The sequence below is a fragment of the Bombus flavifrons genome, chromosome 15, assembly GCF_040668555.2.
Source record: "Bombus flavifrons isolate JBK064 chromosome 15, iyBomFlav1_principal, whole genome shotgun sequence".
NCBI classification, from domain to species: Eukaryota; Metazoa; Arthropoda; class Insecta; order Hymenoptera; family Apidae; genus Bombus; species Bombus flavifrons.
The window spans coordinates 7,504,055-7,524,134 of record NC_138456.1 but is presented as its reverse complement, the minus strand read 5'-3'; the positions used below and the strand labels follow the sequence as shown (position 1 = coordinate 7,524,134).

At 42.1% G+C, this 20,080-nt stretch overlaps 1 protein-coding gene across 5 annotated transcripts in view; it reads right to left on the bottom strand.

The window, feature by feature from the left end:
- The window catches only part of Kdm3 (Lysine demethylase 3), a 229,124-nt gene that overhangs the window by 120,425 nt on the left and 88,619 nt on the right, over window positions 1-20,080 (bottom strand). The gene's annotated exons all lie outside the window — the stretch shown is intronic.

Sequence of the window (20,080 nt, the reverse complement as noted above, 5' to 3'; positions counted from 1 at the left end):
AGTTGCTCGAAAAATCCTTCGAAACGTAGAAGATATTCCAGCATTTTGAAGATAACATACTCCCACAGGCAAAAAGCAATTATGTACGTGTTTAACGATAAGCAACGTTTTATAGAAACTTTAGGATTCCCCTTTGGAGAGCGAGCTCCGCTAGGAATTATTGCCGCGACGATTTAAGGCCCAGTTTCTATGAAATAAATACTCGCTTTGAACGCGACGAGGCAAACAAATAAATTTTCCCACGAAGTGGCGTTGTAGCTTTGGCAGCTGTTTTTATTCGAACGCGTACATTCCAAGGGAGAAAAAAAGATGCACGTCTGCGGTCCGGGAGCTCGACGATTCAGAAATGCAGCCGTGAGGGAGAGTAGAATCTATCTTGTGCTCTGTCGCTAAAAATAAGCTTTCTGACTAAAAAGTATACTGGAATTCTATTTAGCTGAACTACGTTTTTCAGTGTTCGCTTGTGTGAACTGAAATATGGAACCCACTTGTTCAAACGAGAAGAATCTAATCGTATTGCAATCGTTCTGCAACGAGTTTAAATAAATAGAGTTATTACTACGTAATAAAGACACCGAGAAATGATATTTTTATGATGAAGAAACTACCAATACTACCAATACTCTATAAAACAGAAACAGAAACAAATTTCGAAATTCGTAATTAACGCGATTAACAAAAGAATGGTGATTGCTGTTTCTGCCTAAATTGGCGCTGAAAGTAATCACCGAGCTTCGTTGGCAAAAAAGCAAATCAATTAGAAGGTGGACGAAATTGAGCGGCACGCTTTTAACTCTTCAGAGACGAGACTGTAGAGAGCCGAAATTGATCTCGGCGGAGGCGCCACTCTAAATGGAGAGTAACGGCCATATACCGGACTTATGGCTTCCTCTGACTCTTCCTTTAAACCATCCGCTATCCTTTCCCGCGGACCTGTACCTAACTGAACGCCGCATAAGGATTCAGGCCAGGCTTGGCCATAAATCGAGGATAACGACTGCACGGTGTACGCGCGGCGAATACCGCCATTAAATGGCAAGAGAGCGCGAGCTGGCTCGTGTTCCGCAATTATTTCGTCGAAGGACGACCGCTTCTGGGTTCCCCGGGGGTCCTCGTTCCGTCTCGCGCGAATGTGTGAGACGCTGCACGATCGAATACTCGCGCGCAACACTCGCCTTCTCTTCTCTCCTCTACTCTTCTCTGTATGAACCGGGGACGTGAAGGATTTCGAGTTCTCGACCGGAGGAAAAATAACCTATACGAATGCCTATCCCAAGCCGAACCAGCTTCGAGAAGTTAATGTCTTTATAAGAAAACGACCGTTGATCGACCAATTACGGGATACTGGATAATTGCTTTCGCGATTCGATGCAACTTGTCCTGTGAATCGAGCTGTAAGCGTAATCGACTTAACGAACGAGCGTCTACTGCGAATTAGAGCAATTATTTGAATCTCGATATAGTTACGATATTTTAACTTTGTTGCAATTTGTTGCTTTTCGAATATTTATTTATTTATAACCTAAAATAAATCTGGCAACCCGTACGCAACGTGAACTCGTTTTTATCGTAGACGTTTTAAACGTCCGCGGTATAAAGATCGTCCTATCGTCGACATTTGGAATTCCATTTTTGGAATTTAAACGGAGCCGCTTAAAGGGCCAGCTATCCTCGCCGTGTTTAAATTCCAAACACCACCTGCTGCTCTTCCCGTTCCTTTGCTCGCGGCTCAACTTAGGGTGTAGGAGAACACTATGCGTGTGTGTGTATACGTGTAGGCGTGTGTTGATTTTACTTCGAGTCCCTGGGCTGTTTTTATTTCGTGCTTCACCGGGCACGTGATCTTAATTCGAGCTCAAAGCACTGCAGGTTAATTTGGTAACAATCGAAAGTCGATCGAATGCGATTAGAGTCGACGTATTACTTGGATCGCGATAGTCCACAAAACACCAGACAGGTATACCGTTACTCTCTGCAATGTGTACACAGCACCTGCTCCAAACGACGTGACCCAATGGAAAGTAAGAACATCCGTGTAATAACGGATTACTCGAATTTTAGAGATAGTGTGACTCGATTTAATTACTTTTATATATATGTATATATTGCGTGTGTTATATAAAACATTTAAAAATTTCATTAATGCTGCAACGAGATATCAGTGCCAGGATTACATTGATAAAACCAATCTGAAAGTACATATAAAACTTACAACACGTTTACTGCAAACATAAGCCTGATAAGAGATTGATATACGTTATTTGAATATTCGTGTGATTTCTGCGAAATACGCATTTATTCGCACTAAATATCTTGTAGTTTCTATATATATCCTCAAATTTGTTTCAGCTTTACCAATACGACCATGATAGTTGAAACTTACTAATAGTTCTAATGGAATTTTAATATATTTCGTGTATACATTCTTAAACAATTTCTACAAGTATTCGACGCCCGAATACTTTTATAGGTAATTGTGTATAAAACAAATTAGCATTTTGATGCTTTCGAAACGCAGACACTTTTACAAAACTACAAAGAACCCGATACGCGTTTACGAAGAAAAACGATCAAATATACGTATAATGAATTCCGCGAGATAATGTCGAAGGATTCAAATTCGTTAATCATCGGAACCAATCATGGCGGAGGATTTTTTAACGCCAACAGGAACTTGTCACTTGTTTCCTCGCTGGCATTCTTTCAAAGGCTTCGCGTTGACTTTAATCGGATCGAACGGCAGTAAGAGTTTGTGCAGCACATTACCTAAGAATCCAGACCTAGGTTTTCAGTCGAAGGTAATCCCTTTTAGTCGCAGTAATCATCACGTCACAAAATACGGTTGCTTCCACTTAGCACAATCTCGACAGCGTTGATGCACGTTCGACGGAAATTCACACGGCATTTGCTCTAACACACCGGCCGTATTCGATCGCATCCGATCTAATTCATCAAATTATTTCAATCTATCAATCCCAAGGAAAATAGTTTTAAGAAGGGAGAAACGAGCAACACATCACACATCACATATCACACGGCAATTCCGATTTTCGAGAAACTCCAGAAGGTTCGCGCGTAGCTACGAGCGCACACGAAGATTGCCGAAGATCAACGCACGACTACGATCACTTCCGAAGATTTCCGACTGAGCTCGTTTTGCATCGCCGCGCACACAGCCAGCACTTGAAATTCGTATATTTAAGCGAATTCTTGAACCGTTTCCGAGGCGGTATTTTATCGGTTCGTTTATGCTTCGCGTCTGCCTTTCATCGTTACATTTGTGTGAATCTCCTCTTCCCAACTTTCTGTTATGCCGAAGTAGCGGCGTTGTCCAAACAATCCATGAACCGTTTCATTGTAACGAAGTGGAACCGCTGAGAGAATCGAAAATAATATAACAACATTTTGCTAGATAACAAACACCGTGGAATTTCTACGTCAGGGATTAGAATACACTACGTCGTGAGTTTACGTTCCCGAGTATTCCAAAGTATTCGTATTTACAATACGCTACGCGATTAACGAGAAACCGTTTCGCGAGAAGCACTTGCCTTGGCTGACGATAGATCGAGATAGGGCAACGCGACGAGAATAGTTCTAAGGTAAAGTTCGGGCGTTCCTGGAGGTCAACGATCCTCGTTTCTGTCGCGTCTTTTCGGCGTGTTTCGCTGAACCAGGACGCGACGCCGATGGAAAGAAAGGGAAAGACGAAGGCGCACGGGAAGAATCGCGTGGAGAACTGGAAGCGGCGAACCGGATTCCAGTGTGCCACGAGTCTCTGTTTGCTTCTGCGCAAGAATTTGTGCGCAACTACGGTCGCACGAACGAATGCCTCGCCGAAGATTGATCACAGACAGAATCTCTTCGTCTTTTTTCCCCCCTTCGTGCTTGATTAATCCTTTCTCGTATGAAATCACGACGCGGTAACAAGTGGGAAATAAATGGAAAATATCCGTTCGAATCGATTTCATGGGAAATTTATGTGTTTCTACGTCTTCTTATAGCGTCTGGTTAAGATATACACGGCATTAAAATACCGATTAAATCTGCTGAATAAAATTCAGTCGATTCGATTGAATCATATCGAAACTGTTGAATGAGAATAAAGTATTTGAAATGCGATTAATCGACACTTTGAACACGAGGAAGATTATTCTATCTCTATTTATATTCCATTCAAAGAGAAAGACAACAATAATAATGCAGGCGGTAATTCTTCAGGCTATGAGAAATTTAACGAAAATTCATGGCTTCGATCGAAGAATTCCATTACATATTTAAACGGTATTTCGAAGCAAGCCAATTCACTGACACGTTACTTAATCTACAAACCTTTTACATTTATTCTTCTCTTGTCACCGACTTTGCGAACATTTTACCTTAGATACGAATGTTGGTTTACTCGATCAAAGAATTATCTCTGGCTGCGCGAAAACTAAGAGAAGAGTATATTAACCAGCGATACGATCGCAACAAGTGTTTCTATGACATCTAATTCCCCGTTTTAAACGAAATCGCAAAACAATTACCAGAAGCACCGATCAATTCTGACCGATCGGTGAATTCGTCCCGACCCCTGTTAAACGATACTCTGAAACCAATAGGAATGATTCAGTGACGAAATTGCAGGACTAGCAGCAGCCTGTCCCGTAATTGCTATCCTAATTGAACTGCGTGCTGGTTTTGCGATATCCGATGCGGTATTGGATGCCTCGTAACGCTGTAACCCTGTAACACCAAATCGATACCGTAAGCTTTGCGAGCTACGCTGGAATGAGATACGCTGGTTTGCACGGCACGGGTGGTCGGATAAGAGGTATCCGTTATCGTGCTTTTTACGGATTCAACTTTGCACCAAGACGCTCAAACCACGAGCGATCTTCTATTAAACGCGATATCGCACCGATTCGGTACCGCAGCTGCTTTATGTGGGTCAGTCGCGCGTTTGTTATCATTAGAGACACAGGTACGGATACTGCGTGAGATTGTAGCCTCTAACGCGTAAAATATTAAATACGATCGTGTATCATCGATCTACGCAACTAAACGTAGTTTTCATTGCATTGCTAGGAGACATTCAGAAAACGATTATAGTTCGATTATACTTCGCACAGACAGATCAATAGATAGATTTCTTTCGCATTTGGAAATTTTTCACAATTATCTAACTCCTTCTTAATTCCTTATTGCGATTAGGCAGAGAAATCCTAGTGCATTTACAGCGATGCATTTTTGCAACGTTACAGGGATATTTGGAGTTATAAATGTTATTAATTTGTTGCTCGTGTGCTATATCGACAACAAGATATCTCGTAAAAATTCGTAAAATCCGACGATGTTCTCGTTTCGATTTTCATCGGAAATTCGATTTATCTCCCCGAACGAGTTCCTCGGAAAGTGGTAAAGGATGGCGAAGAAAGCAACGGCGATAAAACGTTTCACTGGTTATTACTCGCTCGCGTTACGCAACCGAGGAATTAACCTGGTTTTCGTGAAACGTTCCGTACTCTCGCCGCAACGAGGCAAGGGGAAAGAAACAAAGAAAAGAAAAAAAAAAAGCACAGAAATCCTCGACACAGCATCTCCATCGTTCGCGTTAACGACTTGTAATGGCTGGTACGGTACACGGACCAGAGTGAATTTTTTTCCCCTCGGACTTCGTGACCGGACATCACGGATGTGTTCATTTTGCTTTTATTCTGCCGGCAGGTACACGGATTCGGTGCATAGCGTTCGCGAGAAGCGTCCTCGTGTTTCAGCCGCGCGTAGAGCCGGTTTTTTTACGGCTGCCGCAGGCAACAGACCCGTTTTCGGCGAATCTGGTTGTAGCTTGTTTCTCTCCCTCGACCGGATTCAGAGACCGCCCACGATCCGATCGATCGTGATTCTGCGAGTGCGCTGCGAAACTGGCACCGACCAGATCCGGAGATCCTAGGGGAGAGACCGACACGCTGCTCGCTCCGTTTCCTCTCCCTTGTCCCTTCTCGACAACCACAGCGAAAGAGAGAGAGAGCTTTAACGACCGTGGCCCGAATCGACCTTGCTCCCTCTCCTGTTATTTTCATCGCCGACCAGAAAATGTTCTCACGTACACCTCGCAGAGAAAAGTGTTCGTTCGTCCTGCAATTGCAACGAAATTGGACACTGAAAGACCGAGCGCTGCTTTTACAACGATTTCGTCGAAACTTACAGATATATGGCAAACGCCAATGGTGGGTCGAAGCGAGCTCTCGTGTAGAAAGATCTAGTATATACGTAGTTCTAATGGAAAACGGTTGCCAGGTTTATTAGCAAAGTACACGTCGAACCCACGACATTTTCTTAAGTGAAAGGAAAAATCCAATACAAAGATATACGCTAAATAATAGCGATTTCTTGGAGAAAAATCTGATAAGAAATACACTCGTTGTATTCGCTAGCGAAAATAAATATCGGGCAATTAAACGATTCGAAGCAAAATTTCATTAGAGGTTTCCTTGAGATTTCTCGTTTTTATAGCCGCCATTGCGTTACGCTCTTCAGGGTTGCGCGAGCACGAGATCTAATCTTCGCAGAGCGGTGGGTCGGAGGGGATTAGGTTTGTCGTGTCAGGGACTGAGAGCGTAAAGGGTAACCGAGTCAAAACAGAGAGAAGGGGAACGTAAGAAACGAGGTTCTATCCTCGATGGAGCAAGATAACGGATGAACCGAGGCTTCTAAAAAATAGCACGGGTTACCGTATCAGCGTTCAAAGTATAGCGTGACATTATCGTCGTCGTTTAACCGTTTCCATTATGTGTCAAAGTGTCAAGTGTACAAAGAAAGCTCCAATTGCAATCGAGTCTGCAAAAAAAAAAAAAAAAAAAAAAAACAGAATAGCCAACTCCACGTTTTTCAGTTTCATTATACAGATAACGTAATTAATATTCGATACTCATAATCGCATATTCTCAAATTCACATAAATCTGTTGTTGACGCAAATAGCACTAAAATACCAAGTCAGTTTCAAAAATAACTTTCGCGAGATCACCTTCCTGTATTTTGCAAATTCTGCATAAAATCAGCCTGGTATGTGAAGCGCGAAGCAAGTATCCGAACGGCACAATTGTATCGTCTAATGGCGCTAGTCTTCTTTCCAGCTTTGCAAAGGAACGACCAGAGTAAAAAATATGGTAACGATCAGGATACATCCCCAGGGAGCTTTAGCTCGGAATAATCGTCGACCAGCGACGTCCCTGTCGAACGACAGAGTCGAGAGGTAACTCTAAACCCTCCTCGGTCAGTGGAGTCAGCATACCTACTCAAGGTTAACACCCGTTTCGTCTTGAAATTCCATCCACGGCGAAATAGGTCCCCGCGCGCAGTGGACCAAGCAACCAGAGAAACAGAGAATAAAAGAGAGCGAGAGAAGGACAGAGGAGGAAAAAAAGAAGCAGAAAGTGGAAAGAGCCGGTAGAGGGAACGAGATGGCGTTCTTCCTACGTCCTCGTGGCCCAGGAATTCTGGGTTAATGGCACCGCATTACGATCGCGTGACTTTAGTCAGATATCCGTGCCCGCGATCTGGATAGTAGTTGGTATCCACAGAGGGGGATACGACAAGGAGACAAGGAGAGAGGGGAATGAGGAGAAAAATAACCGAGCCGCGTGTTCCAATCGATCGTAAATACATATAATGCAGGCACGGCCGAATGTCTCTATGAGAACGTTACGTGAACGGGATTCGATCGGTCGATTTACAGGCCGGTTATACGACTGCGACATAACGCGATCGAGTTTGGATAGAAACTCGTGTTCGTCGTTTGCGATGCGTCTAAACGACAAGTAGTAACGTCACGTATTTTATCATAACGCACGAAAAACCCAATTTTCCAAAGAGGATTTCTGTTATCTTATAGAGATGGAAAAAATGGCACGAGGAACGTGAATGTGAGGATTGGGTATCTTCGAATGTAGTGTATAAGTGATCAAAGTGGTATTTCTTAATCTTCTATGAGCAAGCATACTTTCGCATCTTACGCGATCAAACCGAGTTGTTTGTGTCAACGTCTAATTCCTTTATTGCGTTATTCTACGTTCGCAAAATGTGATGAAACTTTGGCGATACTTGATGAAATCTCTACTATATTATGCGATAAGTTTTTAGGTCGAACGTTCAAAAGGTTTGTTTTAGGAAAGATAATAATAAATTTGAAGAAATCCACGAGCGAAATTTCACTGGAGCGTGTAAACGACTCAATTTGCCAATGGAGGGTCAATTGTGCTGTCTGTAATTTGTGTTGTTGTTTCGCCTACACCAGCCTTCTTTCTTTAACGGTATTCGTATCTTTCGACAAAATTCTGAAGCGATGAGAATTTTCCACGGCGCATTCGCGAAAAGTGCGCATTGGATTTGAAACTCCGATGGTGATATGAAAGTTTCTTGATCGTATGACAAATCTATTTCCAGGGGAATTAGCGATGACACGTGGAACAAAGGGATTCCGAATCGACGTTGAAACGTTGGTCAATGACAGTCGGATGACGAGAACGAGACTAAAACGGAGGCGATCGGCGATTAATTATCTATTTCTCGCGACGAGGATCGACGTATCGATCCGATGATTCTCGATGAGCTGTGTGCTTGAAAGCTGTCAGGACATTTCCAAGTAGATTATTTCGAGTATCGGTTCGAATCGTCGCGGCGCTCTAAATTTGTCCAACACCATTCTGTCTGTCTCTATACACCGGGGAAATTAACGAATTACACTACCACCTGTCATTTCAAATTTTCTCTCTTATTTTTATTCGTTCATATTTTCTTCCCTAAGAAATATAGAACTTCATTTATTTAATTATTTGTATGAGTTGCTCGAAAATTAAACTCTATAAATTGAAAAGCGTTAATATTAGGAAATTTATTTCCTCAAATTTGCCTTGCACTCTATGATTATTTATATCATCTATTTGTGATAAATCAGCTTTTCAGAGCAAGCTATTTATTTTCAAAGAATTTGAACGTTAATCACAGGCGGATAATGAAATTCTGAAATTTATTAAAACACGATCATCCAATATCAGACACCCTGTGGTGATCGTAAGCTTATATACACGTGTATATAATGTCGAATGTCTGAGATATTGAGATCTGACGAAGAATGTAAAGGATATTATACATCCCCAACCACCACCAACGCGTCAACGTCGAAAAATCCAATAAAGCTTTTTTTATAGAGTTATCGTTATTAATAATTCTAACCCCTTGCAATTATACAACATAGCATGTATATATATTTAGATATCGACTAATACGGTGATAAATTAAAATTCCTTTATCGATTCTCCATACAGGCCAACATATAATATTAATAAGAAGCGAATAAGCGGAGACTAAGAATGGTTAGTGAAAAGATATTAAGAGCATGTGCTGCCTAAGCACCCTCCACGTTCCTCTTGCATTTTAATGCACTCCACGTTCCGGTGACTTCGCAGGGGATATTCAAGATTATTGCCCTCGCTCCCTTTCTACGAGGAAGGACATTTGAGTCGGGTCGAGCTGTTCGGGATTGTGTTTCTCGCACGTGTGTACCAGACACGACCAGAACGTGTCTCCGAACATCTTTCCCTTTGGATTCTTCAACCAACAATCACTAATGCGACGACAACCCAGCGACAGCCATAAAGATCATGCGTGACACAACGTTTTGCGTTATAGTAGGGCTTTTCTGCACGATATATCGCTTTCCAGCTAACGATATCAGTAAATCGACGAGTCATAGATTACAGGTTGATACGCATCTTTTCCGTAATTTAAAAATGTTATCATATGGAAGAGCATAATCGCAGGACACGCGATTCGTGAACTTTCGGTATAAAATTTCATTGGATTCTGGGACATCAAGATTTCCATGAAATCGATCGTCGATCGTGGGAGAATGTTCTTAGGTGGAAAGTTTAGCTTCTCTGAGTTTTCGGTAGGATGGCTCGCATCGAATAACAAAGGGGATAGAGCAACTGTTGTTTTGAAATGCACTTCAGATGCGTCTGGCTATACGAGTATACGTGCACTGGCAGGCTATTTGCGGAACAACAACAAACTTTTGTTTCCGTGGACAAGTAGAAACGCGGGCGTCGAGACGCCTTGAATCGTGAATTTCGTTTCTCTTTTTTCCTCGTTAGACTCTCGATGTGCCGGTACGTTTGTTCGCGCGAAAGGTGGCATAATAAACGGCAGGCAGGAAAATAACGCGCGAAGACCTGGTTTCGCAGTCGAGCCTTCGTCGAAGAATATTTTTCGCCGAACTGTTTGCGTTACTTCGATATCAATAGCTGTCGATAAAAAGAAAATACCAAGAAAAGTTTCAAACTGAAGAAAAATACGCTATCGGATGATCCGCGTAACCTTTTTAAATTACGATTTCCTTTTATCATCTCTTTCTATGTGGCAGAAGCGAGAAAAACGCACTAGAAACAGATATTTTAAACTGCGATTCTAAGTTTATTTTTACACTTTAACTTTATTGTGTTCAATTCGTGTTAAAAAATCTTTAACTAAAAATAACTGCGGCGATCTGTGAAAAACATTTCACGACCACCTCGGGCATTGCAACCCGAGATTTAACATGTTCATCCCTAAGAAACAGGCAACGTTTCTAACTCGTAATCGTAGAAAACTCGAAGCAGCGAAATTAGTAGGTTCGAATAAGTCGCTAGCATTTCTCGAGAGCAAAACAGACATCTCGGCGAATGGTTCGATGAGAGCCCATCGATTGAACGAGCCTTTGCCTCGGGCCGAATTGCACGAGCACTCTAAAAATGGAGAAGAGAAGAACAACGGCACCGAGAATCCTTCTGCATAGCTTTAATGGCCAGGCCTGTTACACATCGACCAGAAATCCTGCTTTATCCCTCTGGTTCGAGCAGTGGAAACAATTACGGTGCCTATTTAAAAACCGGTTTCTCTCCCCGCGTTTCGACCTTCGCCTTTTTCGTTCTTTGACGAGCCGTCCGACGCCACTTCACCGACTTGAATCGCCGGAATCGAGGCAATAGAAAAAAAAGGCGAGAAATCGCACGAAGCTGCTAGGTAGGAACCGGAGACTGATCGCTTACCAAGCAGCTTTAAACACCGACTCGAAGAATTCCTAGGAAGCTGCATCTTTTCTTCTTCGCATAAATAACATTATATTGGCTTCTAACGTAAATTCTTCTTCTTTTTACACATATATTACGTACATTATAATACACAGAAAAGTATTAGGTTGTCCGGAATGTGTCTTTCTTTAACAGACACGTCTTTTACAACGACGCATCGTTACACAAACATGAAACCCAATCTGTTGAACGTTGTGATTTTTATCTTGATAAAACAAAATGGATCATACGTAATTCGATAAAATAATATAAAACGGAAAATCTTGTGCATCCATTATTTCCTTATAAAACGAAAGAAACTTTTCGGACGACCTAATAGATGTGATTTTATCTTACAAGTCAGCATTATTCGAGCTATTTGCAGACAACGCAAAATGGTTTGATCTTTTCAAAAAGACAATTCTTTTTTCAAGGCCAGCCTATCTGAGCACAAACAAAAACAAGATCCCGATCTCTTGTATCTATCGAAGAAACATTCTGAGATATATACTGCAACGTTCCGTGTTGGAACACCCTGTATATATATCACATAACGTATCCTTGAATGCCATAGTCGGCAGCGACATTAACCCGCGCGTAGTGCATACCGCATACGTATAAACGTATCAGCCAACACCAAATCCATAAATTGAAATTAACGCGCGACTGAATATGCAAGGAAGGACGCGACGTGCTGCATATTGATGGTGGCGAGGCGAGGAGGTCTCGTTTTCGACGCGAGATTTCATAAAGGCGGTGAGAAAGAGAAGAAGTTTTGATCTCGTGAGCGTTCGCGTGCTTGCGCTCGCTGCTTAACGATGTAATTCGTGGTGGCCGATAACGACCACCCCTAACGCAACGCGCTGCTTCGAGTGCTGGCAATTAGGGTAATTGCATTCCGCGTAGAGGAACGTGGGTGAAAGAGGAAAACAGGCGAGCGTGGAGAAACGGGAGGAGGGAACGCGAAGCGATTTGCAAGTCAAACGGCTTCCCCCTCTTCCTTACAGCCAACTATATCCCTCCTCGGTGTGCATACCGAGCGGAAAAAGCACGGAAATTCCCTGGATAATCAGTGGAGTTTTGTAACAAGCCGTCGTGGCTTCGTCTCTTCTGAAAAAAAAACGCCTCCTTCCGATTATTTCCACTTGACATCATTAAGCAGACGAATGTCTGCTACGTGCAATATCTTACGGCATACGTCTCTGTGATTTCCTCCACTGTTTATAACTCGCACCTTGATATACAGGGTGGTTGATAACTGGTGGTACAAGCGGAAAGGGGGTGATTCTACGTGAAAAAAGAAGTCGAAAATATAGAATAAAAATTTTTTTTTTAATTCTTTGTTGTTCTTTTTTTTAAATTTTTCCATCGAGACAGCGATCTACAGTGAGATCCGTTATAACGAGACGTGATACAGTGCAGGCGTACCGAGCGAAAATTCAAAGTCGATTTTCTCGAAAACAAAGCCTCAAACGAAAAATTTTTATTCTATATTTTCGACTTCTTTTTTCGCGTAGAATCACCGCCTTTCCGCTTGTACCACCAGTTACCAACCACCCTGTATAATTGACTGTAACTTCATCAACTAATTGACCGAACATTCGTTCTTCCGATATCTTTGGCAGCGGAGTTGAACGTTTACGTAGAATCAGAAAATATGTAGGGACTATTTATCACGTTGAGTGCCACGACACCCGTATTCGGGTGACAGCAAAGTTTCCGATAGGGCCGCGTCACCCGTATTCGGGTGACGCTTATTTGACGACTTGCGAAGGATCGTCGTAGGTATTTGAAAAGATATTCTAGAGGAAATAATAAAACTATTGAATTGTTATAAAAGTAATATGGTTTATTAAAAAAATTATTTACTCGCATTACTAAAATATCGATGGGAGTACCTAGCTGCGGCACGCGTGGCCTGACAGAGATTTCAGTGAAAACACGCGCGGCAGTCAACGTGTTATAGGACCAATTTTAAACGTACCGAAACGATAAAACGATGAAAAATGTTGTGCATAGAAAAGTATCATTTAACCCTTTCGCTTCGAGCGCCGCTTATAGGCGGCACTCGCGACGAGTCCTAAGTGTAAATCCAAATGATGCATATACAAGTGCTATCTGTAGTCAATAATATTTCGTTATCGGCAGAACATTTTCTGTTGATTTTATTGACATATAGGATTAATCAGTTCTTAAAGTTACTCATTATTGATGCAACATCAAAACATTTCACGTAATATACTTCAAACATCCAAACGATCGTATACTGTTTCATGCTAAAAAATCTATTAAATCTATTGACAGTGAAACGATATTTCATATACGGTTCTTACAAGAATTATTGTTATTTAAGACTCAAGAAAACGTATATACAGCAACCACGCACACTGTGCGTATTTCTGGCGCGTTTCAGTGACGGTATTTCGGCGGACTGGACTGCCAAAGCGAAAGGATTAAGACTCGTTTATCAAGCCATAAAATTTACGATAGAAATATTTGGTGTATTCATGCATACTCCGAATTGCGAATGGATTTCGACTGTGGTATCCTGTATGCGAATGTGAAACGCGTAAGTACGTTGCAAGCTTCGAGGTATCAACTGGTTACCATTTTCGCTGCTATAACGGCGAAATAACGGCGAGTGAAAACAACCATACGAGATCCGCGGATCCAGCGACCGTGTGATCAAAGTATGTGTATTTGGAGTGTGAATGTATAGACTGAAGCCGCGTCTTAAAGAGAGATGAGCCGCTCGCGACACCATCAAGGTCGTCAACTCATCAGGCCTCATCGGGCCAAGCGATAAAAACGAGCTGTTTACGAGGGGGCCTGCTGATGTCATGACGAGGAGAATTAACAGACCGGCAGATAGCCCCGGCCGTTAAAAGAAACGAAAGGGAGGAAAAGCGAGACAAGGAACGAGAAACATTAGTCGCAGACGTATTACGAAGCTTGGCAAGGTGCCAACCATTTAAGAATCCCGAAACCTGTTTCCGGCTGCATTGTGAACGCTTCTTCTTTCATCGAGGCTGAACGCTCGTGCACGGTACCGCTTTCTTTGTAACGGAACAAGAACCGAAGAAAGGATCCCCGAGCCAAACACGGTAGTTGAATACAATTATCGAAATTGCTTCGCTCGGTCTTCGTTTTATACCCATTCTTTTCCACCACATCTGCCACCATTTTTAACGACAGATTTCATTCTTTCCTCACACGCTTTTATCCGGTGTGTTCGAATTATGTTACGTTATACGGTTTAATTAACCTCGAGAATAGTTAACGACAGGCGAATTACACGCGGCAGAGAAATTATTCGGTCGGAACAGGGAAATTAAATATTCGGCTCGTAAGGAAGTTTCCATTGAAATTGTACAATACCATTGCGATATAGGAAATTATGAACGTTCATCTCGTAGATTACGAATTTTTCTTTCTAATATTACACACACGCGTTTCTTCGTTTCCCAACGAAGCGTTTTTTAATCGGCTTCTACGTATCATTTTCGTTGTGTCGAGTCTTTGCGATCGTACGAAAGTACGCGCTGTTAAATAATGCGAATTTCGATATAATAAATACAATAAATGGAAAACGCTAATAAAAAAAAAAAGACGGAATTGAAAAGAGACATTTAACACTACCATCGAATGAAAATATCGAACAATCGTATACAAATTATTTGTTAGTTCACAGTAAACTTGGATTCGCGTTGAATGTGTCGAATCATAAAGAAAAATATTCGATAAAAAAAGCAATCTTCTATTATTTAAACGATTCAGTCGCGTGCACATCGTTTAAATCCAATAACATATTTTCACTGCAACACCTTCCGCTTCTATTTAAAATCAAACTAGCCGCTGGATGGTATGATCGATCATCCCATAGGAAGAAAGAAAAATCCGTTCGGTACCTGTTACGGAGAACAGGTTCTCCTGTGCACTGACCTCTTCTCCTCGCAGGTACTTAAGGGAATAAAAGGCTCCCGCTGGAGTTGAACGATAGAAGGGACGGACGAGTTTTGCCAGCGCTTCGTCAACGTCGCCTTCAAACCTGTTTCAGACCTGCCTCCGTGCCGATCTTTCGAAATCTGCGCAGACAACTTGTTTTTCGAAATGGAGAACCAGCGGCAACGATCGAAGATATCCATTGGAGAAGAAGATAGAGATACCATATAAATACGAAAAAGGGTATAGAAATCAAAGTAAATATTTTTAACCCTCTGATCGTTCACTGAAATGTCCAAACTATATTCTTTGTGACTTGAACTTGAAGCTGTATTCAATTTCTCTTAATCTTCTTAGTAATTTTTTTGTGCTAAGCAAAGTCTTTAGCGTTTTTCAGTGTTCTTTTTTTACCGTTTTTTTTTTTTCTTCAACCGCCGCTCCTTCAGTCTTGTTTCACACAGATACGAACATGCAGAAATATGTAATAAATGTCTAATGTAATAAAATGTAATAAAATGCAAAAGAAACTAATTCCACGGAAAAGGTCAACTAGCTAGATATCCGCACTGTAAACACACGAGACGTAGACATTGTAGAAGGGGTAATACGAGCGTCGAGAGACTTTGGAGGAAGATAAGTGGAACGATGCGTAATTAGAATGCGAGATAAGCGGTTGAGACATGTGGACGCTCGATCATGTAGGTGAAAGTCAACGTGGCGGTGATACGAAACAGGAAATTGATATCCCGATAACACGGGCATTACAGGAAGAATAAAAATAGCAATGAGTAAAAAACCAGCGTAATGGAGACGCGAAAATCTTGAAGGAAAATTTTTCCTCCATATTTCCATATATTTCTGGCACATGTGTGTAAAATTTCACGTGATTTCGTAACGCCGACACGAGCTATTTTTGCAATGCGATCGTCGGTCATCTCGTTACCCGGAAATCGACGATTTCGTTGCACGCTCGCGCTCGGACCGATAACCCTTGGGACTCGCGCTATTTACGGCGAGAAGGGGTTATCGCGACGATACGTTAGGTTCATCGCACCCCAGAACCTTTCAGTTCAGTCAGCTACGAGCATAAAGGAAAAAAAATCATACGATATTTTGTTCGTCCCCCTTGGTTTACCGTACAATCATAGGTCAATCCATTGTGCGTTTCGTGTGCATCGTACACAACGACTCGCAAAAGTATTCGAACAATTGATGATATTGGAGAAAATTTGTACGTTGAAATAATTTCATCGTGTTTCGATGGCAAAAACGCGATCACGAAAGTTTCTCGGTATAAATCGTTTCGCCGATGAAATATAAATTTCGTCGACTAGAAACGAAGGCGGTTCTCTAAACGATACACAAGGTACGTACAACATGTTGAACTTCTTCTCATAAAAGTAACTTCTGCTTTATAAATAAGCTGTGCTTTATTGTGTCTATCGACGATACGAGACGTCTTATCGACTTCGGACTTTGACTGGCTATATTCTGTGCTTTATACGTTTTGCTCGGAGAAACGAGGACGTACGGCGACGAATAACGCGACGTGATTGCCGGTTTTATGAATTGCCGCGGCGATAAGATGGAAAATTACGACGTGGCTGAGCGGCGCGACGATAAAGCTTCTTGGAGAGCGGATCGTGGAAGCGGCGAGCTTGATTAATTGACGGAAAAATTGACGAAATAACTGTAGATAGTTGGAAACCGTTTGCGTGAGCGAATTAGTTACGCCAAAAGTTTCCACTTCGAGCTAGATGTAACTCGATTGTTGTTATTCGCCAACTATAGTGAGCGTACGCAAGCGGAAATAGATGTATACAACTTACCAAAGCCGAAGGATAGTACAGCCCTTAGGACAGGCAACGAAACATTGGATATTTACCTGAAACAAAACCTCGGCGTTACTCAATTGTGGCATTCAGGCAAACAAACGGGTCAGGTCGAATGGACCGACAAACATGCGGTTACTATGGTCAGTCAAACATTACCGGCTGCACAAAAGCATCGGTGATTAGATATCTCGATCTGACCTCGGTCACGAATCAACCCTTTCATCGCTTGCTATAGGTGGCTCGTCAGCACAGCTGTTACTCGTACGCCCAAAAAACAGTGGTCAAATTGAAATATTATACGTTATAGGCTTACGAAAATATTTGAAGACTTGTAGATACGAATTTATTTTACGAATGTATTCTACTGTATATTCTACTGAACATTTCGAAATTTCATTAACGCTGTTACGAGACTCCGGCATCGTGATTATATTGCTAAAGTTTAATGTTTACTCAAAGTACACTGTCAACTCGTTTTTCGTCGAGTCTTTTTGTCAAGGTGTATAAAAATAAACTGCGAATAGTTGCGTCAATAGTTTTTATTGTAAATCTATCAACTGTGTCGGAATATAAATTAAAATGTTTTTGTCGCAACGTAGAAGAGAGAAGCGACATTGGTCGGGCAATTACGAGTGAAAGTGGTCGGTTAAAAAATTCTGCTCAATTTTTTCTCCTCCTTTGGAAGAAGTCCGACACGAAAGCACGTCGCCAGGTGCTTCTTTTGAGAACGCCAGGAAACCATTTGCGAGCGAACCGGTGTTCCACAGTCTTCAAGGCCTCCGCGAATCGTTTCATCGTGAATACCCTCTACTATTCTGCTCCTTTCTCTTTTAGTCCCCCTCGCACAGCCATTCGGAAATTACGGCTTTCACTTTTCTCACATTCGGCCGCGAAATCCGAGGAATTTTCTTAAGATTTTCCTACAGTACATAGGCGCATATAATACTCTGGTCTATTATATAAGGAAACGCGATTTAACCTGTTTTCCTCTGTAGTCTACGTATGCAGGTTGCTTAATGAATTTTCAGCTCGATGTTTTCCAGGTAATTGACATCGGTGCGGAGTTTAAAGCGAAGCAATTAGGCGAATTGATATGCGGAGCTGTTATCGCGTGGTAATTTGCGCTAGGTGTTACGCAAGGAATAATTTGTTCAAGGTTGACCGTGAGTCACGCTATTAACATCGTAGGTGTTCGTAATAAGACAGAGCAAAAGGAAACTTGGTTGAAATTGCTTGTATAATTCGAGCGTGATTTCCACGACAGGAACTTTTGTCGGAAAAATAACCGAAATCGATAACCAAAAAGAAAACTAATAAAAGTCTAGCGGGGCTTTAAGAGATTTTTCGCGGAACGATCCTCTCAAAAGGACGGTCGATAGCCGGAAAGTTTGGAAACTTTTAATGAAATTGTTACTAAAGTCGTTTGTGTGCTTTCAAAGTTCTAATTAACTCGAGCGAAAGTTGCTTGGAGCAATTTTTCAAACGATGCATGTACAAACGGTTTACAGGAGAAAATACGCCTGACTACGAGCGACCTCGATACAATTTTGCCCGATAATTATTCGCTCGGGCGAAATGAAAATTGAGAAAGTATCGAAAATTGTAGGAACATGGCTCAGTCTTACGCGAAAGCGGTCAAGGATTCGTTGGAAATAACGTTAATAATAATTTGCTTGATCAGGCCGCTCGAATACCACGAATACTTGAATAAGTAAGAGTTTCAAAGGCGTGGGGCTCCAGATGTTTAAACACCTGTCGCGTCTCTGCTCCCTGTTTACCGCTATTTTTCACCGCCGAATCGTCGATTTGAAACTTGGCGCGCGTTCCAACTTTGGATACCTACGTTTTCGCGGCATAGTAAAATCGTGAATTTCGCAGTCACTCGGACTAAATATCTTGATATTTCTCGAATGGGAAGTGTGGAAAACATAGCGACATTTCTTAGCGATTCGTTTGTTTCTGTGTTACAAGTAACATAACGGGGACGTGATTGAATACAGGATAATTTATGCTAAGAACGCGAGTGACTGATATAAAAATCAACGCCACGCTTGAAAGCAACTAAATGTCACGATATTAATACGTTTGCTAAACAGAAAGAGTTAGCCTGAAAATAGCTATGAAGAATTGCCACATAGAGCCCACGAACGAAGGACTCCAAATATTCTCCAAATTACTCCAAATATTCTTGAGATCCAAAATACTAAATGAACTGGCAAAACCGTGTAGATTTCGTGAAACAAGCATTAGCGCTAAATGGACCGTAAATTACACGCTGTAATACAAGCACTAATCCATAAAAGACAGGATCGTGTTCATACGAACGTCGAAGAGGATTCGAAGAAAGAATAGAAAAAACATTCGTCCCTTCGTACCTCGAGCGAAAAACCGGAGGCGATAGGATAGGATTTCATGTTCGCGACGAGTGGACGAGGAGCAGCTGATTTTTTGCGGGCAAAAAAAGTCCATGTGTCCTCGCGATGCTGCTGAACAAGGACAGATAGGCGTATATAGAAGAAAGAAAGAGACGCACATAGACGGTCAAGCGACCCTCGTTCCTTCCTCCGCAGGAACGGGAAACAACCGGGGATGGCTCGGGTTTAACGGTCGTGACGCTCAATATGCGCTGCCGGAGACCACGGAGTCTGTTTTTTTGCCGTGCGCCAGCCAGCCTCTCCTCTCTCTTTCCTCTCTTTGCTGGTTTTTTCCTGTCTTTCTTCGCGGTATCGTTCCAACTCCGTGGAACACCGTCTCCCCCTCGACGAGTCGGCATTCTCGGGCCTATCTCGTTTACTCGTTCAACACGTCATTATCAAACCGGTTGCCGCCGCTGTTGCAGCTGCAATATCGTGCCAGGGTTCTCTCACGTTCTCCTCGCTCTCCTGCCACGTCTCATTGAGCGGAGCCTCGATGCTTTGGAAATCGATCTCCGTGACTCGATTCGGGCCGCTTTCCGAGACCATCGAGCACATTTTTCCTCGAAACTGGAATAGAAACTTTTGATCGTGCAGATTGCAACGATTCGATTGCCGGTTTCCTTTTGGCGGATTTTATACGCAGGAACGTCATAAATTAATAGTGTACTTCCTTTGGTTGAGAGTATCTACGAAAAAAAGGGACAAATAGGAATAGACCGTGGAGATGAAGCGTGTAATGATCCGACTCGAACGGAAGCGAATAATTATGTAGATCGTTAACGATATTGTGTGGCG